This window comes from Prosopis cineraria, unplaced genomic scaffold (assembly GCF_029017545.1).
Source record: "Prosopis cineraria cultivar Desert tree isolate PC_DT_omini unplaced genomic scaffold, ASM2901754v1 PC2, whole genome shotgun sequence".
Classification (NCBI taxonomy): Eukaryota; Viridiplantae; Streptophyta; class Magnoliopsida; order Fabales; family Fabaceae; genus Prosopis; species Prosopis cineraria.
In genome coordinates, this window is record NW_026555333.1 from 28,753,451 (window position 1) to 28,774,024 (window position 20,574).

Below are 20,574 nucleotides of genomic sequence, written 5' to 3' on the forward strand. Positions count from 1 at the left end.
GATGAAACAAGACTAGTATGACTTTAATTAATTATAGAGATACAAATCAAAGTCATAGGCACTTGAAAGAGTATAAGGTGCTAGATCGACCCGCTATGAAAAAGCTGCATGCTACAAGCTATAAGCTTATCTCATATCTAACTATATCACTAAACCCTTTGACTTGGGATCATCATGGATTCCTACATGATGACCACTAAATTTTGACCTAGTTAAAAGTTACCTTTGACCAGGTGATCATAAAAGCTATGATGGAGTTTAGTGATATTCATGCAGAGAAATATGAGTGGTCAAGATAGAATTTGTCTCTCATATTAAGTGATAGATATTACTAGGCCCCTCGATGAGTAAGACTAAAAAAATATATGGCCATATTATAATGGAAAGGGTTTTTTTTGTTGCTACTGTCAGTCCACTTAGAGATCAAGAAAGTAATGGTCAGGTAAAGGATAATGAAAATTTCATGTCTTATACTTGACCGAAATATCTCATGGAAAAAGGGATATGATACGGTTGCATGATAAGTTACATTGGATCATTGATCCCCATGTGAATTGGGTAGTTGCAATGTCTTACTAAAGGCCACTTGTGACTTGTAGACTAATAGCATAATTAGCCTACTGCCAATTTCATATAGGCCTACAAGGTCGCACACAAAGAACAGCTAAACTCGAGCTATAATATCCAAGTTCATTGAATCTAGAATATGTCTAAATTCAATGAATGTAATATAGGGTGAATGAATTATATATATATATATATTTTAAATATTTACTTGATAAATATTTATATATATTTATATGAAATATAAAATTCAAAATATAATTACATATATATATATATGATATATGTATATGATATATAAAATTAAATATATATAATATAATATATATATATATTCAAAATATATATGTATATATATATTCATATTTATATAATATTTCTATGTGATATATATTATTATATTATGTTAGTTTTAAATTTAATTTTATATGATAGACTAAATTTAATAACTAACTTGATATGAGAGAATATCATGTCCATTCTATAATTTAAATTTATAAGATAAATTTGAATCAGATATGATATCATGGAATAAATTTATGACATAAATTTAATTAAATTTTCGTGGGCTTTTAAATGGAAGATGAAAACCCTGATCTATATACTATATATAGATAGAGACATCCTTTATGAAGGATGAGAGCGATAGAAAATTTTTGATGGTAAAAACACTTTAAGAGCCACGAAACACTCTATAGAAAGAAAAACTAATGTTCAAAGAAGAACAGATGCTGGGAGCGTTAGCATGTTGTTCGAGTTAGAGAGCTATTCATGTGGATACTGATAGAGGGAGCATATCTATGTTATTAGCTCCTAAGATCCAAACTCTTGAAGAGAACATGCACCAAGTTCAAAGAATTAAAAGGTAACTCTTCTTTTTACCTTAACTTAAATGAGTTCATTTGATCCATATTAGGATAGGGACTTTAGAACTTTAATCTTCTGTTGTGTGTAACATCCCAAAAAATTTTACAATTTGGATTTATTATAAAAAATAAAATAAAATATCTATAATTAAATTAAAATTTAAAATAATTTGATAGAGGTCCAGAGTTTGAATTTTACTAAGCAAAATTTGGGTTTTATTTTATTTTTAACTATGGGAAAAATTACCAAAGTTAACCCGAGCTTTTGTGCTATAATAAAAAATGTTGGGCCCTTTCTTGTAATTTTTCCCAAAGTCTTATATCAGCTTTTTTAAGGGGAAAACAGACGCAAAAAATGCAAAAAATGAAAAAAGAATAAAGAGCATGAGAGAGTGAGAGGAAGAAGAGAGGAGAAAGAGAAGGAGTTAGGCTTAGATCTAGGAGGCTTTATGACCATTGCGAGCTCGGCTACACGATAGATAAACTTCCTACTTCAATCCTCTTCCCTTTCTCTTAATTTTCTTCAATTTTTGGAAGAGAAAATTTTTGAATTTTGATCCCAAAAGCTTTATTCTTGTAAGCTTTTGTTTTTTTGGATCCTAGGGAGGATGTTTTTGAGTTTCTATATGGTGTTCTAATGTTTTCAATGGATAATTGAATGAAAAGAGGTGTTTTGGGCAAAATCAAACCCCAAGAGGTTGGGTTTTGCTCTTCAATAATTTAAGTCTATTGATTTAGTTATAATTTTGCCATTTGTGCCCAATAAGATTTAAATTAAGGTTTGGTTTTTATTACAAGGGCTAATGGTGAAAGTTGGTGACACTAAGTGAAGGTTTTTAATTGATTAAAAATTATATAAATTGGAAATTAGCCTAGTGATGGCTAATAAATGGTTTTGGCAGTTAAGTGATACTATGTGAATGGTTGGTTTAATATATGGACCATTAGGATGGATTATGACTCATTGACTCAAGTTGTGTGGTATGAGTTATAGTCTTCATTAATGCTATTTGTCATGATAAGTGATGTGGATCACTTATATATTGTAGGAATTGTTGGTGGAATTTGTTTAGAAGTTAAGGAACAAGCTAAGTCCTATTTTGTACAAGAGGAACCTTTTTGGTACGAAAGGGTTGAGATAACAGGGGAATTTATATTTTTTATTACTTTGTTTTAGCTATTTTTGAATAAATATTACTAGCTATCATGCATTACATGTTTTAAAAGATTAAATGTGCTTTATAAGGGGTTACGGGGTATTACTTTCATTATAGTGAAAATATGTTTTCTAATTGTTTAACAATAATGTTTTTATAGAGACAAAATTTGTTTGTATGTATTGTAATCATAAAGAATAGAAGTTGCACTTAAGGAAGTGTAACTAAGTAAGGTACCTTAGATAGGCTAAGGAACCATTTAAGGGAGATTTATAAATGTTATACTACCTTAGAATGTTGAAGTGGTCAATACTCAGGAAAAGTAGACACTAATAAAAGGCATGATCTCGGTGGGAGTTCACCAATGAGAAGGTGTGGACTTTTGATATTCTATGGCACACTGCCAGTACTCAGTGTTGTCTTACATATTGTGAGCTTAGTGCATTAAAGTGGTTAATGTATTGAGTGTTTGACACCTCTTAATGGGGGAGGGAATCTGACATATGAAGTGTGAGGTTGAGTGCCTAGGCCAAGGTAACCCTTACATGCAGAGTGAGTCGGGCTGGATCTGGGAGAGAGTTAGCTTTGACTGCTCAAGATTCACGTCGAAGGGGCATAGGCGGTTCAGTGGATTAGGTCATGCCTTGGATTATGTTTTGTGCCTATGGAGGTACAAGTAGGTATAAGATTTACCTGCGAGTTAAAGAGTGCTGGGGGGTATTCTGTTGGTCATGAAAGGCCATACCGGCCTAGGTCATGCATTCATGCATTTTAAATAGCTAAATTATACTATGTTGAATTTATTATTCATTTATTCGATTATGGCTTGCTTTGTAATAATAAATGTAGATTTCTTTATTACTGAGACTGTAGTTGTCTCACCCTTTTCTTTTCAATATTTCCAAGTCCAGGCGAAGGAACTAGTAGAGGACGGGGAAAGGAGCAGAGCTAGGGGTTGTTTGTGAATTGTAAAGAACTACAATCTCTTTCTTTTGAGCAAATCTATTGTAATGTATTTAGGATTAGGGTGCCAGTAGGATATGATTATGCATATGTGCGTGAGTATATGTGGATTGTATGGCTTGTATATGAATTTTTGTTTGCTTGTAGACTTGTGGCTAGGAAACTTGGTTATGGTGTGTGGTTTTGATAGATTTATTTAGTAGACTAAGTTTCCACTATATGAAATTATGCATTTTGGTATATATGTGATTCCACAAGCAAATGCAAAGTGGTTGCATTGCAAACGGTGTGCTATGGGCAAACATATACCTGAATAGAAAGAGTGGGTGCATGGGCCCCACAGAGATCTTTGAGCAAAGTGAAAATATTTAGTTTGTGTATTCATATGTGTATATGATATTTGGAATAGTTTTTGGCCACTCTTATGTGATTTGTGCATTTTGGGGGTTTAGGGTCTATTTTGGAAAATGACACTCGGGTGGTCAAATTTTGGTATAAATGGTTTTTCTATCATTTAAATGTTTTATCAGGTGTTTTTAGTTCTATTTGATGTGTCCAAAGTGTTCCCACAAGTTTGTGACCATTAGGATGAGATTTGGACAATTTTGAAAATGGTTTTTACCAAAAAACTGCACTTTTGCATTTGAGTGTTCAAATCTTAATCCGACCATTGGATTTATCTTAAATTTCGGTCACTAGTAAAACATTTTATAAGCTTCATGTGGGCTTTGGAATCATGTCGATCAGATATCGGATGGAGAAAGGGCGCACTTCGAAATTTGGTCCGGAGGAGCTATCATGACAGCAATATTTATTGATGTTGCAACATGCATGAAATTTAATCCGTCCATTGGATCTTCCCAAAATTTGGTATGCTGATAGTAATATTTAAAAGTGACATGTGGGCTTTGGAATCGCTCTGATTGGAGGTCGGATGATGAAATGGTGCACCCCGAAAGTTAGTCCGGAGGTGCTATGATAGCAAAAATAACCAATCTTTTAACATGTCTAATTTTTAATCCGATCATTGAATCCTTTTGAAATTTGGTACACTTATAGTACCCTTTAAATGTGACGTGTGAGATTTAAAATTACTTCGATCGGAGGTTAAATGATGGAACGGTATCTCCCGAAAGTTGGCCCAGGAGGGCTGTCATGACAGTAATATTGCTATCATAACAGCATCTTTTTATTCCACTTTCATCTAGCTTGCTTCCATGCTCTATAGGTAGAACCTATAATTTCTTTTAAGGTTTTAAATGATTTATTTCTTAAGTTGGTTAGAGGATCAACTCCTTAACCATACTTAATTTATTTGAATTATGTGATTTTTGGGTAATACTTGGGACAAGTGTTACACTGTGCATCCCTATCCAACACTTTATGCCCTTTCTTATATAATATACAATCATTTGGGCATGCATGTATTTTCCTGAAATCCATACCTAATGGGTATAGAATTTTCTGTCTCATAGTAACGAACTGGCAACACATTTTCTTTTAGAAGCATTAATTTGAATAACTCAAGCATTTTTGTGAAACTCTTGTCATTCCACCCAAATCTAGCTTTCAAGTTTATCAATTCCATCACTGCTTTCAACACTGCTTCCATCACTGTACATATTATTATATGCTTGGGACTGTTCAAAAGCCTCTTCACCCACATCATGGATCATGTCCTCTAACTAATCAAACATATTATCATTATCAACAATAACAACATCAACATCTCGCAATTGAGATGTACTCAAGATCAGCATATTCAGTCTTTCACCATGCCATATCTATACTCTATAACTTTTGATAAACCCTTTACAAGTAAAGTCTTCGTATATCTTATCTACAGTTAGTCACCCCTCATTCAAACAATCTCTACAAGAACAATAAAACTCCTACTATCATTTTTAGCATTGCTTTGAGCAAATTCTATAAACCACTTAACCCCATTAGCATACTCTAGACTCATTCGTTTAGAATCTATGTAACTACAATTCATGTTTAATTTGTCTTCCTAAAACATGATAGAGTACATAGATTAATTTGGATAGGGCCAAACGACAAGTTATATATTAAAAAAAAGAAACAAGAATGCTAACATAATAATTTCTAATTTAATTTGAAATTTCTAATTTTTTTGAGAATATTTTTTAAAGTTGACTTCCCTCCTATCTAATAAGGGGTGAAATAATAAATTTTAAAAACTTTTTGGCAGTCTCCCCTAAAAGTTAGAATTTCCAATAAATTTACAATTGAAAATGTAAGGAGAAAATAATATCTTTTAAACAAAACATAATCGCATGTAATGCCTAATGGCCTCAGGCCTCTACCAGCACTCCACCAGCATACAGAAAATAAACTAGTAATGCAATCATAATAGTTTGACTCACATGAAATAAATTATCCTTATAAGATTTATATATGATTTATCGACCATATACACAACTCTCAAAATTCAAAGCTCTCTCTCTCTCTCTCTAGTTTTGGAGTTTTATTCCTCTATTATTTTTCTATTCAACTCTTCACAAGTATATGTATTGTCCAGTTTATCAAGCATTTTAAGTGCATTCCAAAATGAGTTATATCGCTAACATGTGTAACAAATCATATATAATATTATATATAATAAAAATATATTAAGCGGATCTTGATGATGAGTTTAAAGGGTATTTAAAACTACTAAAGCTTGAATTTTCAAGTCTATTTAAATGATTACTTTAAATAAATAGGCTTTTAAATTGGCACAATGCTAGGACTAAAGCCACCTTAAAATGGCCTAATATATTATCTCTCAAACTTTGCCCTATTTCTAGTTCAAGCAAGCAACCATATATTTTTTAAACCTCTCCAAATGATAGAAGAAATTTTGACTTGACTTGGAGAATTCAAAATTTAATCTGATTAAACTAATGAAATATTTTGTTTCACCTTCATACTCTGTCACTAGTAAAACTAGTAACATCTTTTATCACAATTTAATCATGAGTAAAGCTAACTCACTACTTTGAGGAATCAATTAAGGCCAAAAAAGAAATTTAAAAAATAAAAGATTTTTTCATTCATCACTATATCTCAAAAAATGCCAATAAATTAATGGGTTTGATGTGTGAGTGCATGAAATGAATTAAATTGAAAGAAATTTTAGGTGTTAGCTACAAATTCAACATTTAAGTCTATCAAGTATATAGACATAGCAGCAGACAGATATGAGGATGATGATTGTTATTATACCAGCTAAGGCTTTGGATCTAAACAAGAAATAAAGAAAGGAAAAAAGGAATTTGTTTTATTAAGTTGCATGAAGAACAACCTAAAAAGTTAGAAACACAGGCAAGTAGGAAACTTGACTTGGACCCAAAACACATGTAACATCTAGAAAATTTTAATTTTAATTTATTAAACCTAATAAGGGTAGTTAGTGAGATAATAAGGTGTGTGGCCAGAGGGCCTTAACTTGGCATAATTGTTATGATTTCATCTTAGAAGTGGGTCTAGATTGAAGGTAGGCCACCTAGGTAAGGAAAAAGGATGAAAAAGTGAAGAATTGTTTTTTGTGCCATACACCGCGGCATGCAATTGGTCCGTCACGGTGCACAGGGATCATTCAAATGTAACGGGCTCTTTTGGGTCATGACTTATGGTGCAGGGTAACGTGCATCATGGCACACGACCAAAAATTAGATAAATCAGTTCATGAGTTGCATGAAAACGGAAGAGAAAAAGAGGAGAAAAATAAAGAACTCAATTTTAGCTCTACTAGGCACAACTTTTGGTCCCATTATTGATAGATTAAAGCTCATAAACACCCAAGGTAAGATTGTGGTACTTTCTTCTTCCTTTCCCTCCCTCATTTATGGTTGTTTATGATAGGGTTTGAGTTGAGAGATAGATTTTTGATCCATAAGAGTATGGGTCCAATTCCATTGGTTAAAATGAGATTAATGAGAGTGGTTTAATGTATTGGAATACCATATTAATGATTTTTAAAGTGGTTGGTCTATAGGAGCATTTAATACCTAAAAATTGGCATTTTTGAGGTAGTTGGGAGAGGTTAATGTGCTTTAATGATGGTTTGAGGTGTAATTAATCGTAATGTGCATTTATGAAATCTAATGAGCCCATTCAGTAAGAATGGGTAGTGATTGAGTTGGTAAAAAAATAGTGTATGTGGAGTTTTATGTTGATAAAGCTTAAAGAGTTAGATGATAATGATATCTTTGTGATATGGTTGTAGAGAGGTTCGTTTTAGCACTATTCAAGCTTGTTGAAGCTTTGAAAAATTGATATAGTGAGAGGTAAACCTTTGACCTCTTAAAGGTTTGAGGTAACTAGGGGAAACTTAATTTTTATAGTTATATATTAGTTGTGTTTGTGAAATGTGATTGGTGGAATAAATTGATGATGCATATTAGCAAGTGTTGATTTGTGAAATGATTTTGGAAAGAAAACCTTGATTTTTGCCACCCTTGATATTTTATGAAATTACTTGTGATTTATTACTCTGGGTAAAGAATTGTGATGAAATATGAGTTAACAATGAGCCTATGTGTTACGTGAATTCATGTGTTGATAAATGATTGTTAAAATGCATATTATGTGTAAAATGTGTATAGCATGATCATTGGTAGGAGTTTGCCTAAGGAGACGAGTAGATTAGTTGAAATCTACGTGGTACTAGCAGTGACTGTTGGAATTGAAAACTAGCCTTGGCACCGACCATTAGAATCAGGAGATAGCCCTTCTCCCATGATTAATTTAGGACTGTCCCACTTGTTTTATGAGGGACTCAAACCTAACTAGTCTCTACTGATTCATGAAGAGGCTAGATTAGGGGTATTTAAAGAAGGTGCCAGCCCCGTGCGATAGCCAACGCATGTGAAACGGAGGGATAGTTATTCGTGAGCATCGTACTCACGTTTGTTTTGCGGCTTTAAGCCGTGTTTGGTTAGCGTTACCCTCGTGAACTGTGTGTCCACATTTGTTTCGTGGCTTTGGCTGCGTTTGGTTACTTACCCTCATAGATTGTGTGTCCACGCTTGTTTTCATGGCATAAGCCACGTTTGGTTAATTACCCTCGTGGACTGTGTGTCCATGTTTGTTAATTATTTTGATAAGTCCCTATAATTATGAATCCAATTATTTGATGATTTTATATTACATTGATTTTTATTCAGTAATTTATTTATAAATATTTATTTCATTTATGTGCTTTCTTGAAATCAAGTGATATTACCATTTGCTATGATAGTTCAATGATTTGAGATTTTCTTGAATATTTATAGGGACAGTTTATTATGAAATTTATTGAATTTTTACAAAATTTTTTGTTTCTTTAACTTACATGACTATTTTGAACTTTTTATTTTATGTACGTTCTATTATTTATTGTTGGGACATTATTCACCAAAAAATTTCTTTAGTTTTAGATAATGTAGTTGACCCTGCACCTCCTACTAATCATTGAGGGGCTCTATTGCATTTTGGATAGTAGAAGCATGCTTTAATCGTTTATTTTAATGTAAATAGTCATTATATTATACAATGGTAATTAGTGCTCCACATATACTGTAGTTAGATTCTGGTCTTATTTTTATTATCATGTAATTTACTGGTGTGGAGTTAAGCTCCTCTTCTGAATTTGTTGAGAGGTTTATTGGCTAAAGAAATTTTGGAGCATTCTAATTACAGGGGAGACTCTGCCAAAATTTTTACTGAATATTTAAGACTTTATGAACTTTATAATTATATATATATATATATATATTATGATTTATTAATCCGTATAAATATTTATCACTATTATAGTTTAATATTTGGATAATTGAGGATTATAGAATATGAGTTTATCTCATATTTTGTGTCGGTCACACCATTAGTGTTAGGGTGCAATAGATGGTATCAGAGCCTAGGTTTCTATGGTTGCGTGGAGCAAGGATTCTTCTTTGGAGTCCCACTTATTGTTATGAACCCGGGCATAATAATAATTAAGGCTTCATTGAAGGCCTTTTTGGAAATCCTAAATAGGTATTCTTTTTCTTATGTATTGTGGTTCCTATATAATTATTGTATGAATGTCATGTAGACGTCGTCCTTTTAGCAAGATTTCTAGTAGCAATAGGGTATCAAATAAGTCCTCTATTCCACACAATGAATTGCCGCTTCATGGATGAGGGCAGGGTCATAAGTGAGGATTAGGAGTGGTTGATCCCCTAAGCATATTCAAGAGATTTTATTTGAGGTTGAGTCTTTAAACCCCTAATCTTATGAGGGTACTTCATCAACTACACAAAGGTACTGAAGAGGAAACTTATAGTGCTATTAGAAAGGATATTACTATAGCAAAATTGATAGGTTTTATCAAGATAAATTTCCCTTCTTTTTATAAAACTAATGAAAAAGGAAACCTAGTAATGTTTCTTAAAGGATGCTAAGATTGAAGAATTCTTAAACTTGAGACATATTGGGTCAGTATTAGAATTTGGCCGAAAATTTGTAAGATTTTTTTCTTTTGCTTCTCACATAGTGTCTTATAAGAAAGAAAGGATTTGCAGATTTGTTCATGGTTTGCCTCAAAGATACATGATCTAGTAATTATCATGTTAATGTTTTTCACTAACTATTCATTGGCTAAAGATGTTGCTCTAAAAATTGAGTTAAAGCATCAAGAAAACAAGGTGGTTTTTAAGAAATGTAAGAGGGAAGCTGGAGTGAGATTCAAGGATTCTTTTAGAAATGATCAATTTCATGTATAGTTTTATTCTCGTGAGAAGTAGCAGATGTCTGGATTTCATGTCTCTCCTTTCATTGGTTCCTCAGATTCTAAATGTAGTTTTAGGAATCCTAGACTGCAATCTAAGCAAGATTTGAATCATCCAAGTTATGTTAGGGTTCTTAGTATTACTTGTGGGAATTTTCATTCTAGATCTTGTCATAAGGCATCTAGTGCTTATTATGAATGCAGACAAGTTGGTTATTTGAGAAGAAACAGTCCTCTTGTTTAATCGATGTCTAGCTAGGGATTTATTTGACCTCCTCCCTACTTGATACTTTGGTTAGTATCCCTTCTATTTCTGCTAATATGGGTATGTCAGGAAAAAAAACTCCTAGAAAGTAAGGACAATCTTAAAGGCAAGGACAAGCACATATTTATACTATAACCTGACAGGATGCTTGAGATTCAAATGATATAGTTATAGGTATTATTACTTTACATTTAAAAGTGTGTATGTATTGATTGATCCTGATTCAACATATTCCTATATTTTTATGTACTTTTCTAAGAGATTGGGTAAGGAACCCATCAAACTTAATAATTCTTATATGGTTGCTACTCCAAGAGGAGAACCTCTCTTTGTTAGGTAGGGATGCAAATCTTGTGAAGTATCTGTTGAGGGTAGAGAAACCCTAGTTGATTTAATACTATTAAATATGATTAATTTTGATATATTTTAGGTATGGATTGATTAGCTACTTGTCATGTTGCTGTTGACTGCTACTTAGACATAGTGAGATTTGAAATTCCTTGAGAAACTCCTTTTATTTGTAAGTAAGCCAAATAGAAAGATTAACAGGTTTAATCTCAGCCATGAAGGCCTAATGACTTTGATGAAGGGTTATTGAGAGTATTTAGCTTTGATAAAGGATGTCTAGTAACCAATTTCTAGTTTGAAACATATTCCAATAGTTAGAAAATTTTTCAATGTCTTTCTAGATAAGTTGCCTAGGTTACCTTAAGATAGGGAAATCAAATTTACTATTAATGTGATTCTGAGTACTCAGTTAATTTCAATTCCCTTTTACAGAATGGCACCATCTAAGATAAGAAAATTGAAGAGTTAGCTACAAGAGTTGTTGGATAAAGAATTTATTTATCTTAGTACTTTCCCTTGGGGGGCACCAATTCTCTTGGTTAAAAAGAAGGTCGATCACTAAGACTTTGTATTGATTATCAACAACTTAACAAGGTAAAAAAATGCGTGAAATTTGTTTAGAGTGATGAATGTGAGGAAAGATTTCAAAAGTTGAAAGATCGTATAACAATTGCCCCAGTTTTAAGCCTGCCATTAGGATTAAGGGGATATGTAGTTTATTGTGATTCTTCTCGTGTTGGTCTTAGTTTTATCCTAATGCAAAATGGAAGAATAATTGCATATGCATCTAAGAAACTCAAGAAACATGAATGAAATTACCCTATTGATGACTTAGAAATGGTAATAGTCATTTTTGCTTTAAGGATCTAGCAACATTATTTGTGTGGTGAGACTTGTGAAATTTTTACTAATCACAAGAGTCTTAAATACATCTTCAAGTAGAAAGATCTTAATCTTAGGTAAAGGAGAAGGATGAAATTGTTTAAAGACTATGATTGCACAATTCAGTATCATTCTAGCAAGGCAGATGTAGTAGCTAATACTTTAAGTGGAAAATCTAGAGGTAGTTTGTCATGTATAACAATGGTACGGAGACCTTTGGTGCAGGACATTTATAAGCTTGAACAAGAATGAGTAAAGTTGAAATTGCTGAGAGGAGAGTATTATTGGGTCACTTGCAAGCTCGTTCTTCCTTGATTGATCAAATTAAAGATGTTTAGAATTTATATTTACAAATTTGCAAACTATTAGATCAGGTCAAGAAGAGGGAGAACATTGAGTTGACTATTAACCAAGAAGATGTTTTAAGACATGATAACATAATTTGTGTTCCGCAAGTTGAAGACTTGAGAAGATGTATTTTGGAAGAAGCTCACTATTCAACACATACAATCCATCCAAGATTTACAAAGATATATCAAGACTTGAAGCAATTGTATAGGTGGGATGGAATGAAAGGGGATGTGGCAGACTTTATTTCACAGTGTTTTGCATTTAGCAAGTTAAGGCAGAACACTAGAAGCCAACAGGGCCACTTTAACCATTGAGAAGTATGATTCCATTTGGACGATTGTTAATAGATTAACCAAATCTATACATTTCATTCTAGTCAAGACGAAATATATTGCTAGCTATTATTCTCGAATATATGTTGATCAAATTGTATGATTGCATAGGTTTTAGTATATATAATTGCTGATAGAGGACCATAATTCACATCGTGGTTTTAGAGATCATTTCTAGAAGCCTTGGGAAGTTGATTGGATTTTTGCACAAATGTTTATTCGCCAACAGATGGTCAGTTTGAAAGACCAATCTAAATTCTTGAAGATAAGTTGAGATCCTGTGTTTTAGACTTTGGAGGAAATTGGTATGAGCATTTTGCATTGATGGAGTTGCATAATAATAATAGTTATCAAGCGAGTATACAAATGGCACCATTTGAGGCCTTATATGGTAGGTAGTATAGGTCTCTAATTGGATTGGTTTGAAATTGAAGATGATAAAATTTTAAGACTAGACTTTGTGCAAGATGCTAAAGAGAAAGTGTAGGTTATCTAACAAAGACTTATCCTATAAAAAAAAATTTCCAATAGCCATTATTGAGAAACAAATATAAAAGCTCAAATCGAAGGAAATTCTCTTTATGAAGGTGTTATAACATAACTACTCTATCAAAGAAGCTATCTAGGAAGAAAAGAGTAAGATGCAGGAGAAGTATTCGCATTTATTTCAAAATTAAGATAACCATTCATTCAAATTCGAAGGACCGAATTTGTTAAGGGGGAAATAATGTAATGACCTAAAAATTTAAATTAAATAATTTTTTAATTGATATTTTTATTTAAATTAGTTTTATAAAAAGTGAAGAGTGGTAGTTTAGTGAAATTTGCTTTAGTAACTTTTTGAAGGTCTAGAGTTTGATTTTCCTTGAGCAAAAGTTTGATTTTATTTTGTAGAAAATTTTGGGCTCATTCTTGTAATTTTTCCTTGTGCCATCGAAGGAAATTCTCTTTATGAAGGTGTTATAACGTAACTACTCTATCAAAGAAGCTATCTAGGAAGAAAAGAGTAAGATGCAGGAGAAGTATTCGCATTTATTTCAAAATTAAGATAACCGTTCATTCAAATTCGGAGGACTGAATTTGTTAAGGGGGAAATAATGTAATGACCCAAAAATTTAAATTAAATATTTTTTAATTGATATTTTTATTTAAATTAGTTTTATAAAAAGTGAAGAGTGGTAGTTTAGTGAAATTTTCTTTAGTAACTTTTTGAAGGTCTAGAGTTTGATTTTCCTTGAGCAAAAGTTTGATTTTATTTTGTAGAAAATTTTGGGCTCATTCTTGTAATTTTTCCTTGTGCCATCGAAGGAAATTCTCTTTATGAAGGTGTTATAACGTAACTACTCTATCAAAGAAGCTATCTAGGAAGAAAAGAGTAAGATGCAGGAGAAGTATTCGCATTTATTTCAAAATTAAGATAACCGTTCATTCAAATTCGGAGGACTGAATTTGTTAAGGAAGAAATGATGTAATGACCCAAAAATTTAAATTAAATATTTTTTTAATTGATATTTTTATTTAAATTAGTTTTATAAAAAGTGAAGAGTGGTAGTTTAGTGAAATTTGCTTTAGTAACTTTTTGAAGGTCTAGAGTTTGATTTTCCTTGAGCAAAAGTTTGATTTTATTTTATAGAAAATTTTGGACTCATTCTTGTAATTTTTCCTTGTGCCATCGAAGGAAATTCTCTTTATGAAGGTGTTATAACGTAACTACTCTATCAAAGAAGCTATCTAGGAAGAAAAGAGTAAGATGCAGGAAAAGTATTCGCATTTATTTTAAAATTAAGATAACCGTTCATTCAAATTTGGAAGACCGAATTTGTTAAGGGGGAAATAACGTAATGACCCAAAAATTTAAATTAGATATTTTTTTAATTGATATTTTTATTTAAATTAGTTTTATAAAAAAGTGAAGAGTAGTAGTTTAGTGAAATTTGCTTTAGTAACTTTTTGAAGGTCTAGAGTTTGATTTTCCTTGAGCAAAAGTTCGATTTTATTTTGTAGAAAATTTTGGGCTCATTCTTGTAATTTTTCCTTGTGCCATATCTTGCAATTTACTAATTTTCCTTTTTGGTCAGAATTTATATTCCTCTTATGCGAAATATTTTGTTTTTCCTTAATTTCTCCCCTTCTTTCACCGACATGAGCTGCCCTAATTTTTTTTCTGTCGGTTTGTGTTTCTGCTCTTCACCATCAGCTTCCTCTCCACTATTGATTTTCTCTACTCGCCGTTGGCCTATGTTTTTCCTCATCTTCACGTTCATCCATTGCAGTGGGTAGCTCACTAGATCCTTCTCCCTTGTCACCGTCCCTTGTCTTCTTCCTTGCCTTGGGTCAGCGTGTAAAGCTCATCTCTTTTCCTTCTTCGACATCGGCCACGTGTTGATTTAAAATTTTGGCCACTGTACTTTGGTTTAGGATCTTTGCCATCGGCTTCCTCTATTTGCGTTGCTGTTTCGCAGTTGAAACTGGGAGATTGCTGGATTCGCTCCCTTGTTTGGTCGTTCTTTGCCTCTTCCCTGTTCGTGGCTGACAGTAATGCGTGGTGCTGTCTCTTCTTTGATTTTTGTTGCTGTGGATTAGTGTAAGAGGTTCCTTTCTTCTTCCCCTGTTCAGCACAGCGAATTCGTCCTTCCTCCTTTCTTATTCTACCGTAATTGATTGAAGGTGTGGAGCTTTAAATCCCCTACCTCTTTGCTTTTTTGGTCTGTGTGATATTTGGCTTAGCTGTGATGTTTTTTTTATTTTTATTTTTGCTGCTGTTGTGCGTGATAGAAGGGAATACATGAGTTTAACTAAGCTAAACATGAATTTAAAAGCATGATTTTCAGTAGATAATTTCTCTTATGTAGATTACTGGAGAAGAAGAATTAGATTTAAATTTTTTTTATCTCAATTGGCTAGTATTGACAGAAAAAAAGGAAAGCTTGGAAATTTAGGTTTTAATAAAATTTTTAAGGAAATGAGGATGTATTATAGTTGGGCATGAAGGCATGTAAGGTGATTGATAAAATGTTTGATAAAAGGGATTTTGCTTGATTTTTTAGTTTATGAAATTTCATTAATTCTTATAAGAAGTATGGTTGGTTTAGGTTCTATTTAATTGTAAATTAACATGAGTATTATCTAGAAATTTGATAATTATGGAGCTAGTATGTAACTAGTGGATTTTTTGGGAGTTGTATGGTTGTTGATTAATGGTTGAGCAAGAGATTTGAATGTTAAAAAGCTCAATTGAATGGTTGAAATGATGCACGCTAAGCATTTGACAAAAGGCTAAAGAGGAAATTGCATTTTAATTGAGTATTTAGCTATTGTTACTTTATGTGTAAATCTTGGTTGTTAAAGGCTTTAAATTTATTATAGTTAAATGTTTGTTATGTTAGTTTGAAATAACGTTTTATTGACTTATTGAAAGTCTATTAAGACCCTATTATATTTCATATAGTGTCTAGAGAAAGAGGATCTTGATAAAAGGGATAAGGAGTAAGTTATAAATTTTGAGGAGTATTTCAGGTACGTGAATAGCTTCCCAACTGATTTTCTAATAAAATTTGCTTTACTAAAATATTATATTTTTATGAAAATCATTTTATAACAACAATGTGAGAATTGGATAATTTGTTAATTAAACTTCTTTATTTTATGAAATTACCTTTAGCACTTTTGAAATGTCAATTATTCAATAAATATAAGTTTGGACTTTGATTATGGTATTTTATTCTGAAAATCATTGAATTGCTATGAAAAAATGATTCATGCAAGTTTGATATTGAAAATGAAAATTATATTTTTACCAATGATGATCTTCTCACATGTTTGAAAGTGGATTTAAAAAGGGACTTTACATAGAACACTAGTTGCTAATGGCAGTTCCGTTAGCCTTTGGTGTGCCATGATACTTCTAGCTAGCAGGGTATTTATAGAAGGTGCTAGCCCCGTGCGATGGCCAATGCATGTGAAATGGAGGGATGGTTATTCGTGAGCATCGTACTCACGTTTGTTTCGTGGCTTTAAACCGCATTTGGTTAGCATTACCCTCGTAGACTATGTATCCATGTTTGTTTCGTGGCTTCGGCTGCATTTGGTTACTTACCCTCGTGGATTGTGTGTTTGATAGAACACATTTGTTACCCACTTTTATTTGTCAATTAGGACCATTTTATTAATGATTTATCACCTTCAAGTGCACACATTGCATTAGATTTGGAACTTTGCCTAAGTTTCTAAGATCAGTGCACTAGGGGCATTTTGGTCCAAAAAAATGAACTTTTGAGAAAATGTACAAGAAAAATTGACAAAGTGCATTTTATGTTCAGTTGATGAATGGTGAAATTATATTTTTAAAATTCATTTTAGTTTGGGAGTAATTAAATAAAAAAGTCAACACTTTCTTAAGTGTCTTAGTTTGTCCTAGTTTTTGGTTTGCCTTTGTGTGAAAATTTTTATATAATTTTGTGCAGCCTGAAACTTGGTTAATTTAATAAATTCTCCCTTCTAATTATGAATTTAATTTTGGACATGAATTAGATTTTATTATATCATATGCTATTTAATTGAATTATGTGATTTATGTGACATAGGTGGCATGTGACTTGTGCATCAATTGGGCAATTGAGGTCAACACTCCTTGAGGACAATGGCTGATGGTTTGCACGTGAATTATGATTATTTTGAGGGATTAGATCAGCTAAAATGATGTGGATGACACATGGGAAATTAGGCACACATTGGAATCATCTACAAACTAATAGGAAGTTGCCACCTTGCAAGTGTGACAAGCTCCCATTTACATTTTAATTTCTTTTTCCTTATTTTAATTAAGCTTCAGCTGATGGGAGACACCAAGGAGCACGCCATTTTAAGTCCCAAATGGGATCCAACACATATCTCATTCATCTTCCACATTCTCTCTCTCTTGTTCATAGTGTTCTTCATTTTCTCTCTTTTGTTCTTCATTTTCCAGCATCCTAACCTCCATTTTCAGTCACCAAACCTCCACAAAACTCATACCATTTTTCTCCTCTCTTCATTTTCGTTCCATCCCTTCCATTTTCACAAGGATTGAAGCTCATTTCCATCATTCAAGAGCTATGGAGTTTGGCCTTCACAAGCAATCACTAGGGTTTTTGAAGATGAAGATTGGCTAAGTTTCTTTGTGGAATCCTAGAGAGATGAAGATGGAGGATGAGTCTTGAGCTTCAAATTGGCTAAGTTCTTTTGTTTCCTATCCTCTTCTCTTTTTACTAGATAGTTAGATTCCTTAATCTAGGGTCTAATCATCTTAGCTTATAAATTCTAATTTGAATTTGATGTTGATGTAAAGAGAGAGGATTGTTTCATTTAATTTCTTCCTTGGACAGCCATGACTGAATTTTGCCACTCTTTGTTTGGCACATAATCTTGTGTTTTTCAATTAGTGAATTTCTTGTGTTAATATTGCATAATCTTGTGGTGTTAATGCTTGTGTTGTTGAGTAGCTTAACATAATCTTGTGGTGTTAATGCTTGTGTTGTTGAGTAGCTTGACATAATCTTGTGGTTGCTCAATTTATGTGTTTGACCATGGCTGTTGAGAGAGGATTTTGAGTAAATCACTTGGCTAATGTCTTCACCAATTGGTTAATTGAACTAGGGACTTTAATCTAAGACCTAGGGAGGTTAGCTAATTAGGTTAATTGGCTTAGGATAATTTTCTTAAGTCATGACAGCTTTAGTCAAGAGGAAAGGGAAGCTAAACTTAGCCTAATCATGAGAAGATAATGAGTCCAAAATTAACTAATCTCTAGGGTTCCATTATTGTAAAAAGGGAAGTTCATTTCACTCACTTTCACTAGCATTTTAATTACTTGCATATTAGGTAATTAGTTTAGATAATTAGCTAGATAACTAAATTCCTACAAACTTTGGTTGATTTATTTCACTAGATAACTTTCAATTAGACTTAAAACCATTCCTTGGGAGATGACCTAGGGTTGGCCCTATATTGCATTAGGGTTAGCTTTAGTGTAATTTTGAGGATAAGCGACTAATTTCCTATCAAAATTTTGGCGCCGTTGCCGGGGAATGGTTTAAGTTTAATTCTAAGGTTGTTTAGTACTTAATTTACATTTTTAGTGTTCCTGAAAAATCTTTTGAAAAATTATAAAAATTTGTTTTTTGTGTCTTGTTTAGTGTTTTTTGTGTGTTTTGAGTGTTTTTATTCTGTTTTGAAAAAAGAAAAAAATTTAGTGCAATTTTCGTTGGTTTGGTGTAAAGCTGAAAATACTCTGTTTCTAGTGTCTCTGTCTGAAATTGAAAAATTAACTGGGAATGAGTCTGAGGGAATTTGAACGTGGAATTTATTTCATTGAAAGCTCTATATCCTAGCTTCACTTTAAAATTGGTTTGGTCAATTTTGGACGTGGGAAGTGTCCTGTGGAAATTTTACAATCTAACAAGGTCCAGGGAGCCATTACAGAGGACTCCCAAAACCCTGTTTCAACTTTGAGTTAGCATATCTTTGTCTTTGTGCGTTCAAATTGATTGATTCCAGTTTCATTTTTCTTATCACTGTCTTATCTTTGTTTCTTGTGTTTAGGATTTTCTTCAATTTTTCCATTTTCCTATTTGAAAGTTTGTTAGAAGCTCTGAAGGTCTTCTGGACGAAATCCTGTTTCTCCAGACCTGAGGACCAACTTGTGAAAAATTCTGGGAACGATTGGGAAGGATTTTTAATCTAAAAGTTTTATATAATTTGCCTGTATATCTCTTGTGTTTCTCATAAAAGTTTCAGGGGAATTTATTATGTGGATTTGCTGATAGAAAATTTACAAGTTCACTATCTCCAGAGAGCCTACTGTGCGAATTCCAGAATTGTCAAAGCTTCTTGATTGAGCATTTCTAACTCTCTTTCCACTTGTTTGGTGTTATTTTTTTTTTCATTTTGTTGCTATTGAGTTTAATAAAAAAAATAAAAAAAATTATTTCTCTTGCTTTTGTGTGTTTTGAATTGTTTCATGTTGATTTGCATTTTAGTTTAGTTTGTTCTTTGTTCTTAATTTTCTTGAGCTTGATTAGTGCATGACCCGAAGAAAACATACCTCTTTTGTTGAATTAGATCCAGAAATTGAAAGAACTATTTCTAGATTGAGAAGATCACAACCTATTCTTGATTCTCATTTAGTTTGTAATTCAACAATGGAAGGTATCTTAGGACATGAGCATGTGCATAATGAGGGCCATGGGAATGGGAATGAGAATTTGCATGATGATGGCCATGTTAATAATGAATTTGAAGGCTTGCATAACCCTAGAGAGGAGAGGAGCATTAGGCAATTAACTCAACCTAATTGGCATGATAATCCTTATGGCTTATATGTTCCTCCTACTAATGTTCAATTTGAAATTAAATCCTCCTTGATTAATGCATTGCCTAAATTTCATGGGTTACCAGGAGAGGATTGTCATAGGTTTTTGCATACTTTCCTATTGGTTTGTGATACTATGAAGCCTATGCATGTAAATGTTGATGATGTTCAAGCTAAGGCTTTTGTATTTTCTCTTGAAGGTTTAGCAAAGGAGTGGTATTTCAACTACCCTTCTTATGTGAAAGTGAGCACATGGGCCGAGCTAAGAAGACTCTTCTTAGATAAATTCTTTCCAAATTCCAAGGTCACCAATTTGAGAAAGCAAATCTATGGGGTCCAACAAGGAGAGGATGAGAGTTTCTATGAGTATTGGACTAGATTCCAAGGCCTTTTGGCTAAATGCCCACACCATCAAATTTCTAGTGAGAATTTAGTCCAATATTTCTATGAGGGCTTGATTCCAAGAGACAAAGTTAACATTGATGCTGCTAGTGGTGGATGCTTGATTGACCTCACTTCCTTAAAGGCTTGGGAACTAATTGATAAGATGGCTTCAAGTGGTGCTCAATACTCTACAAGGGAAAAGAGAAATGTGAATATGGTAGGTTCCTCAGTTCTTAATGATTCATATGTGGACTTGCTAGCTGCCAAGATTGGGAGAATGTTGGCTCCATAAATATCTCAAGTGAGCAATGTAAGTACTTCTCAAGCACTTGTCCCTTATTCTTGTACTTTTTGTGACTC

The 20,574-nt window shown here is 32.7% G+C and overlaps 1 long non-coding RNA gene and 1 other non-coding gene across 3 annotated transcripts; one reads left to right on the plus strand and one right to left on the minus strand.

Moving 5' to 3' along the window:
• The first annotated feature begins 14,619 nt into the window (after positions 1–14,619).
• On the plus strand, positions 14,620–17,919 carry LOC129304014 (uncharacterized). Of its 2 annotated transcripts, XR_008591574.1 has the most exons (3): positions 14,620–15,149; positions 15,931–15,998; positions 17,066–17,919. It is a non-coding gene; the product is annotated as an uncharacterized LOC129304014 (long non-coding RNA). The 2 variants fall into 2 exon arrangements; XR_008591573.1 differs by lacking the exon at positions 15,931–15,998.
• Positions 17,920–20,140: 2,221 nt separating this feature from the next.
• Positions 20,141–20,247, minus strand: LOC129304290 (small nucleolar RNA R71). The gene has a single exon (XR_008591656.1). It is a non-coding gene; the product is annotated as a small nucleolar RNA R71 (small nucleolar RNA).
• Between the last annotated feature and the right edge of the window lie 327 nt (positions 20,248–20,574).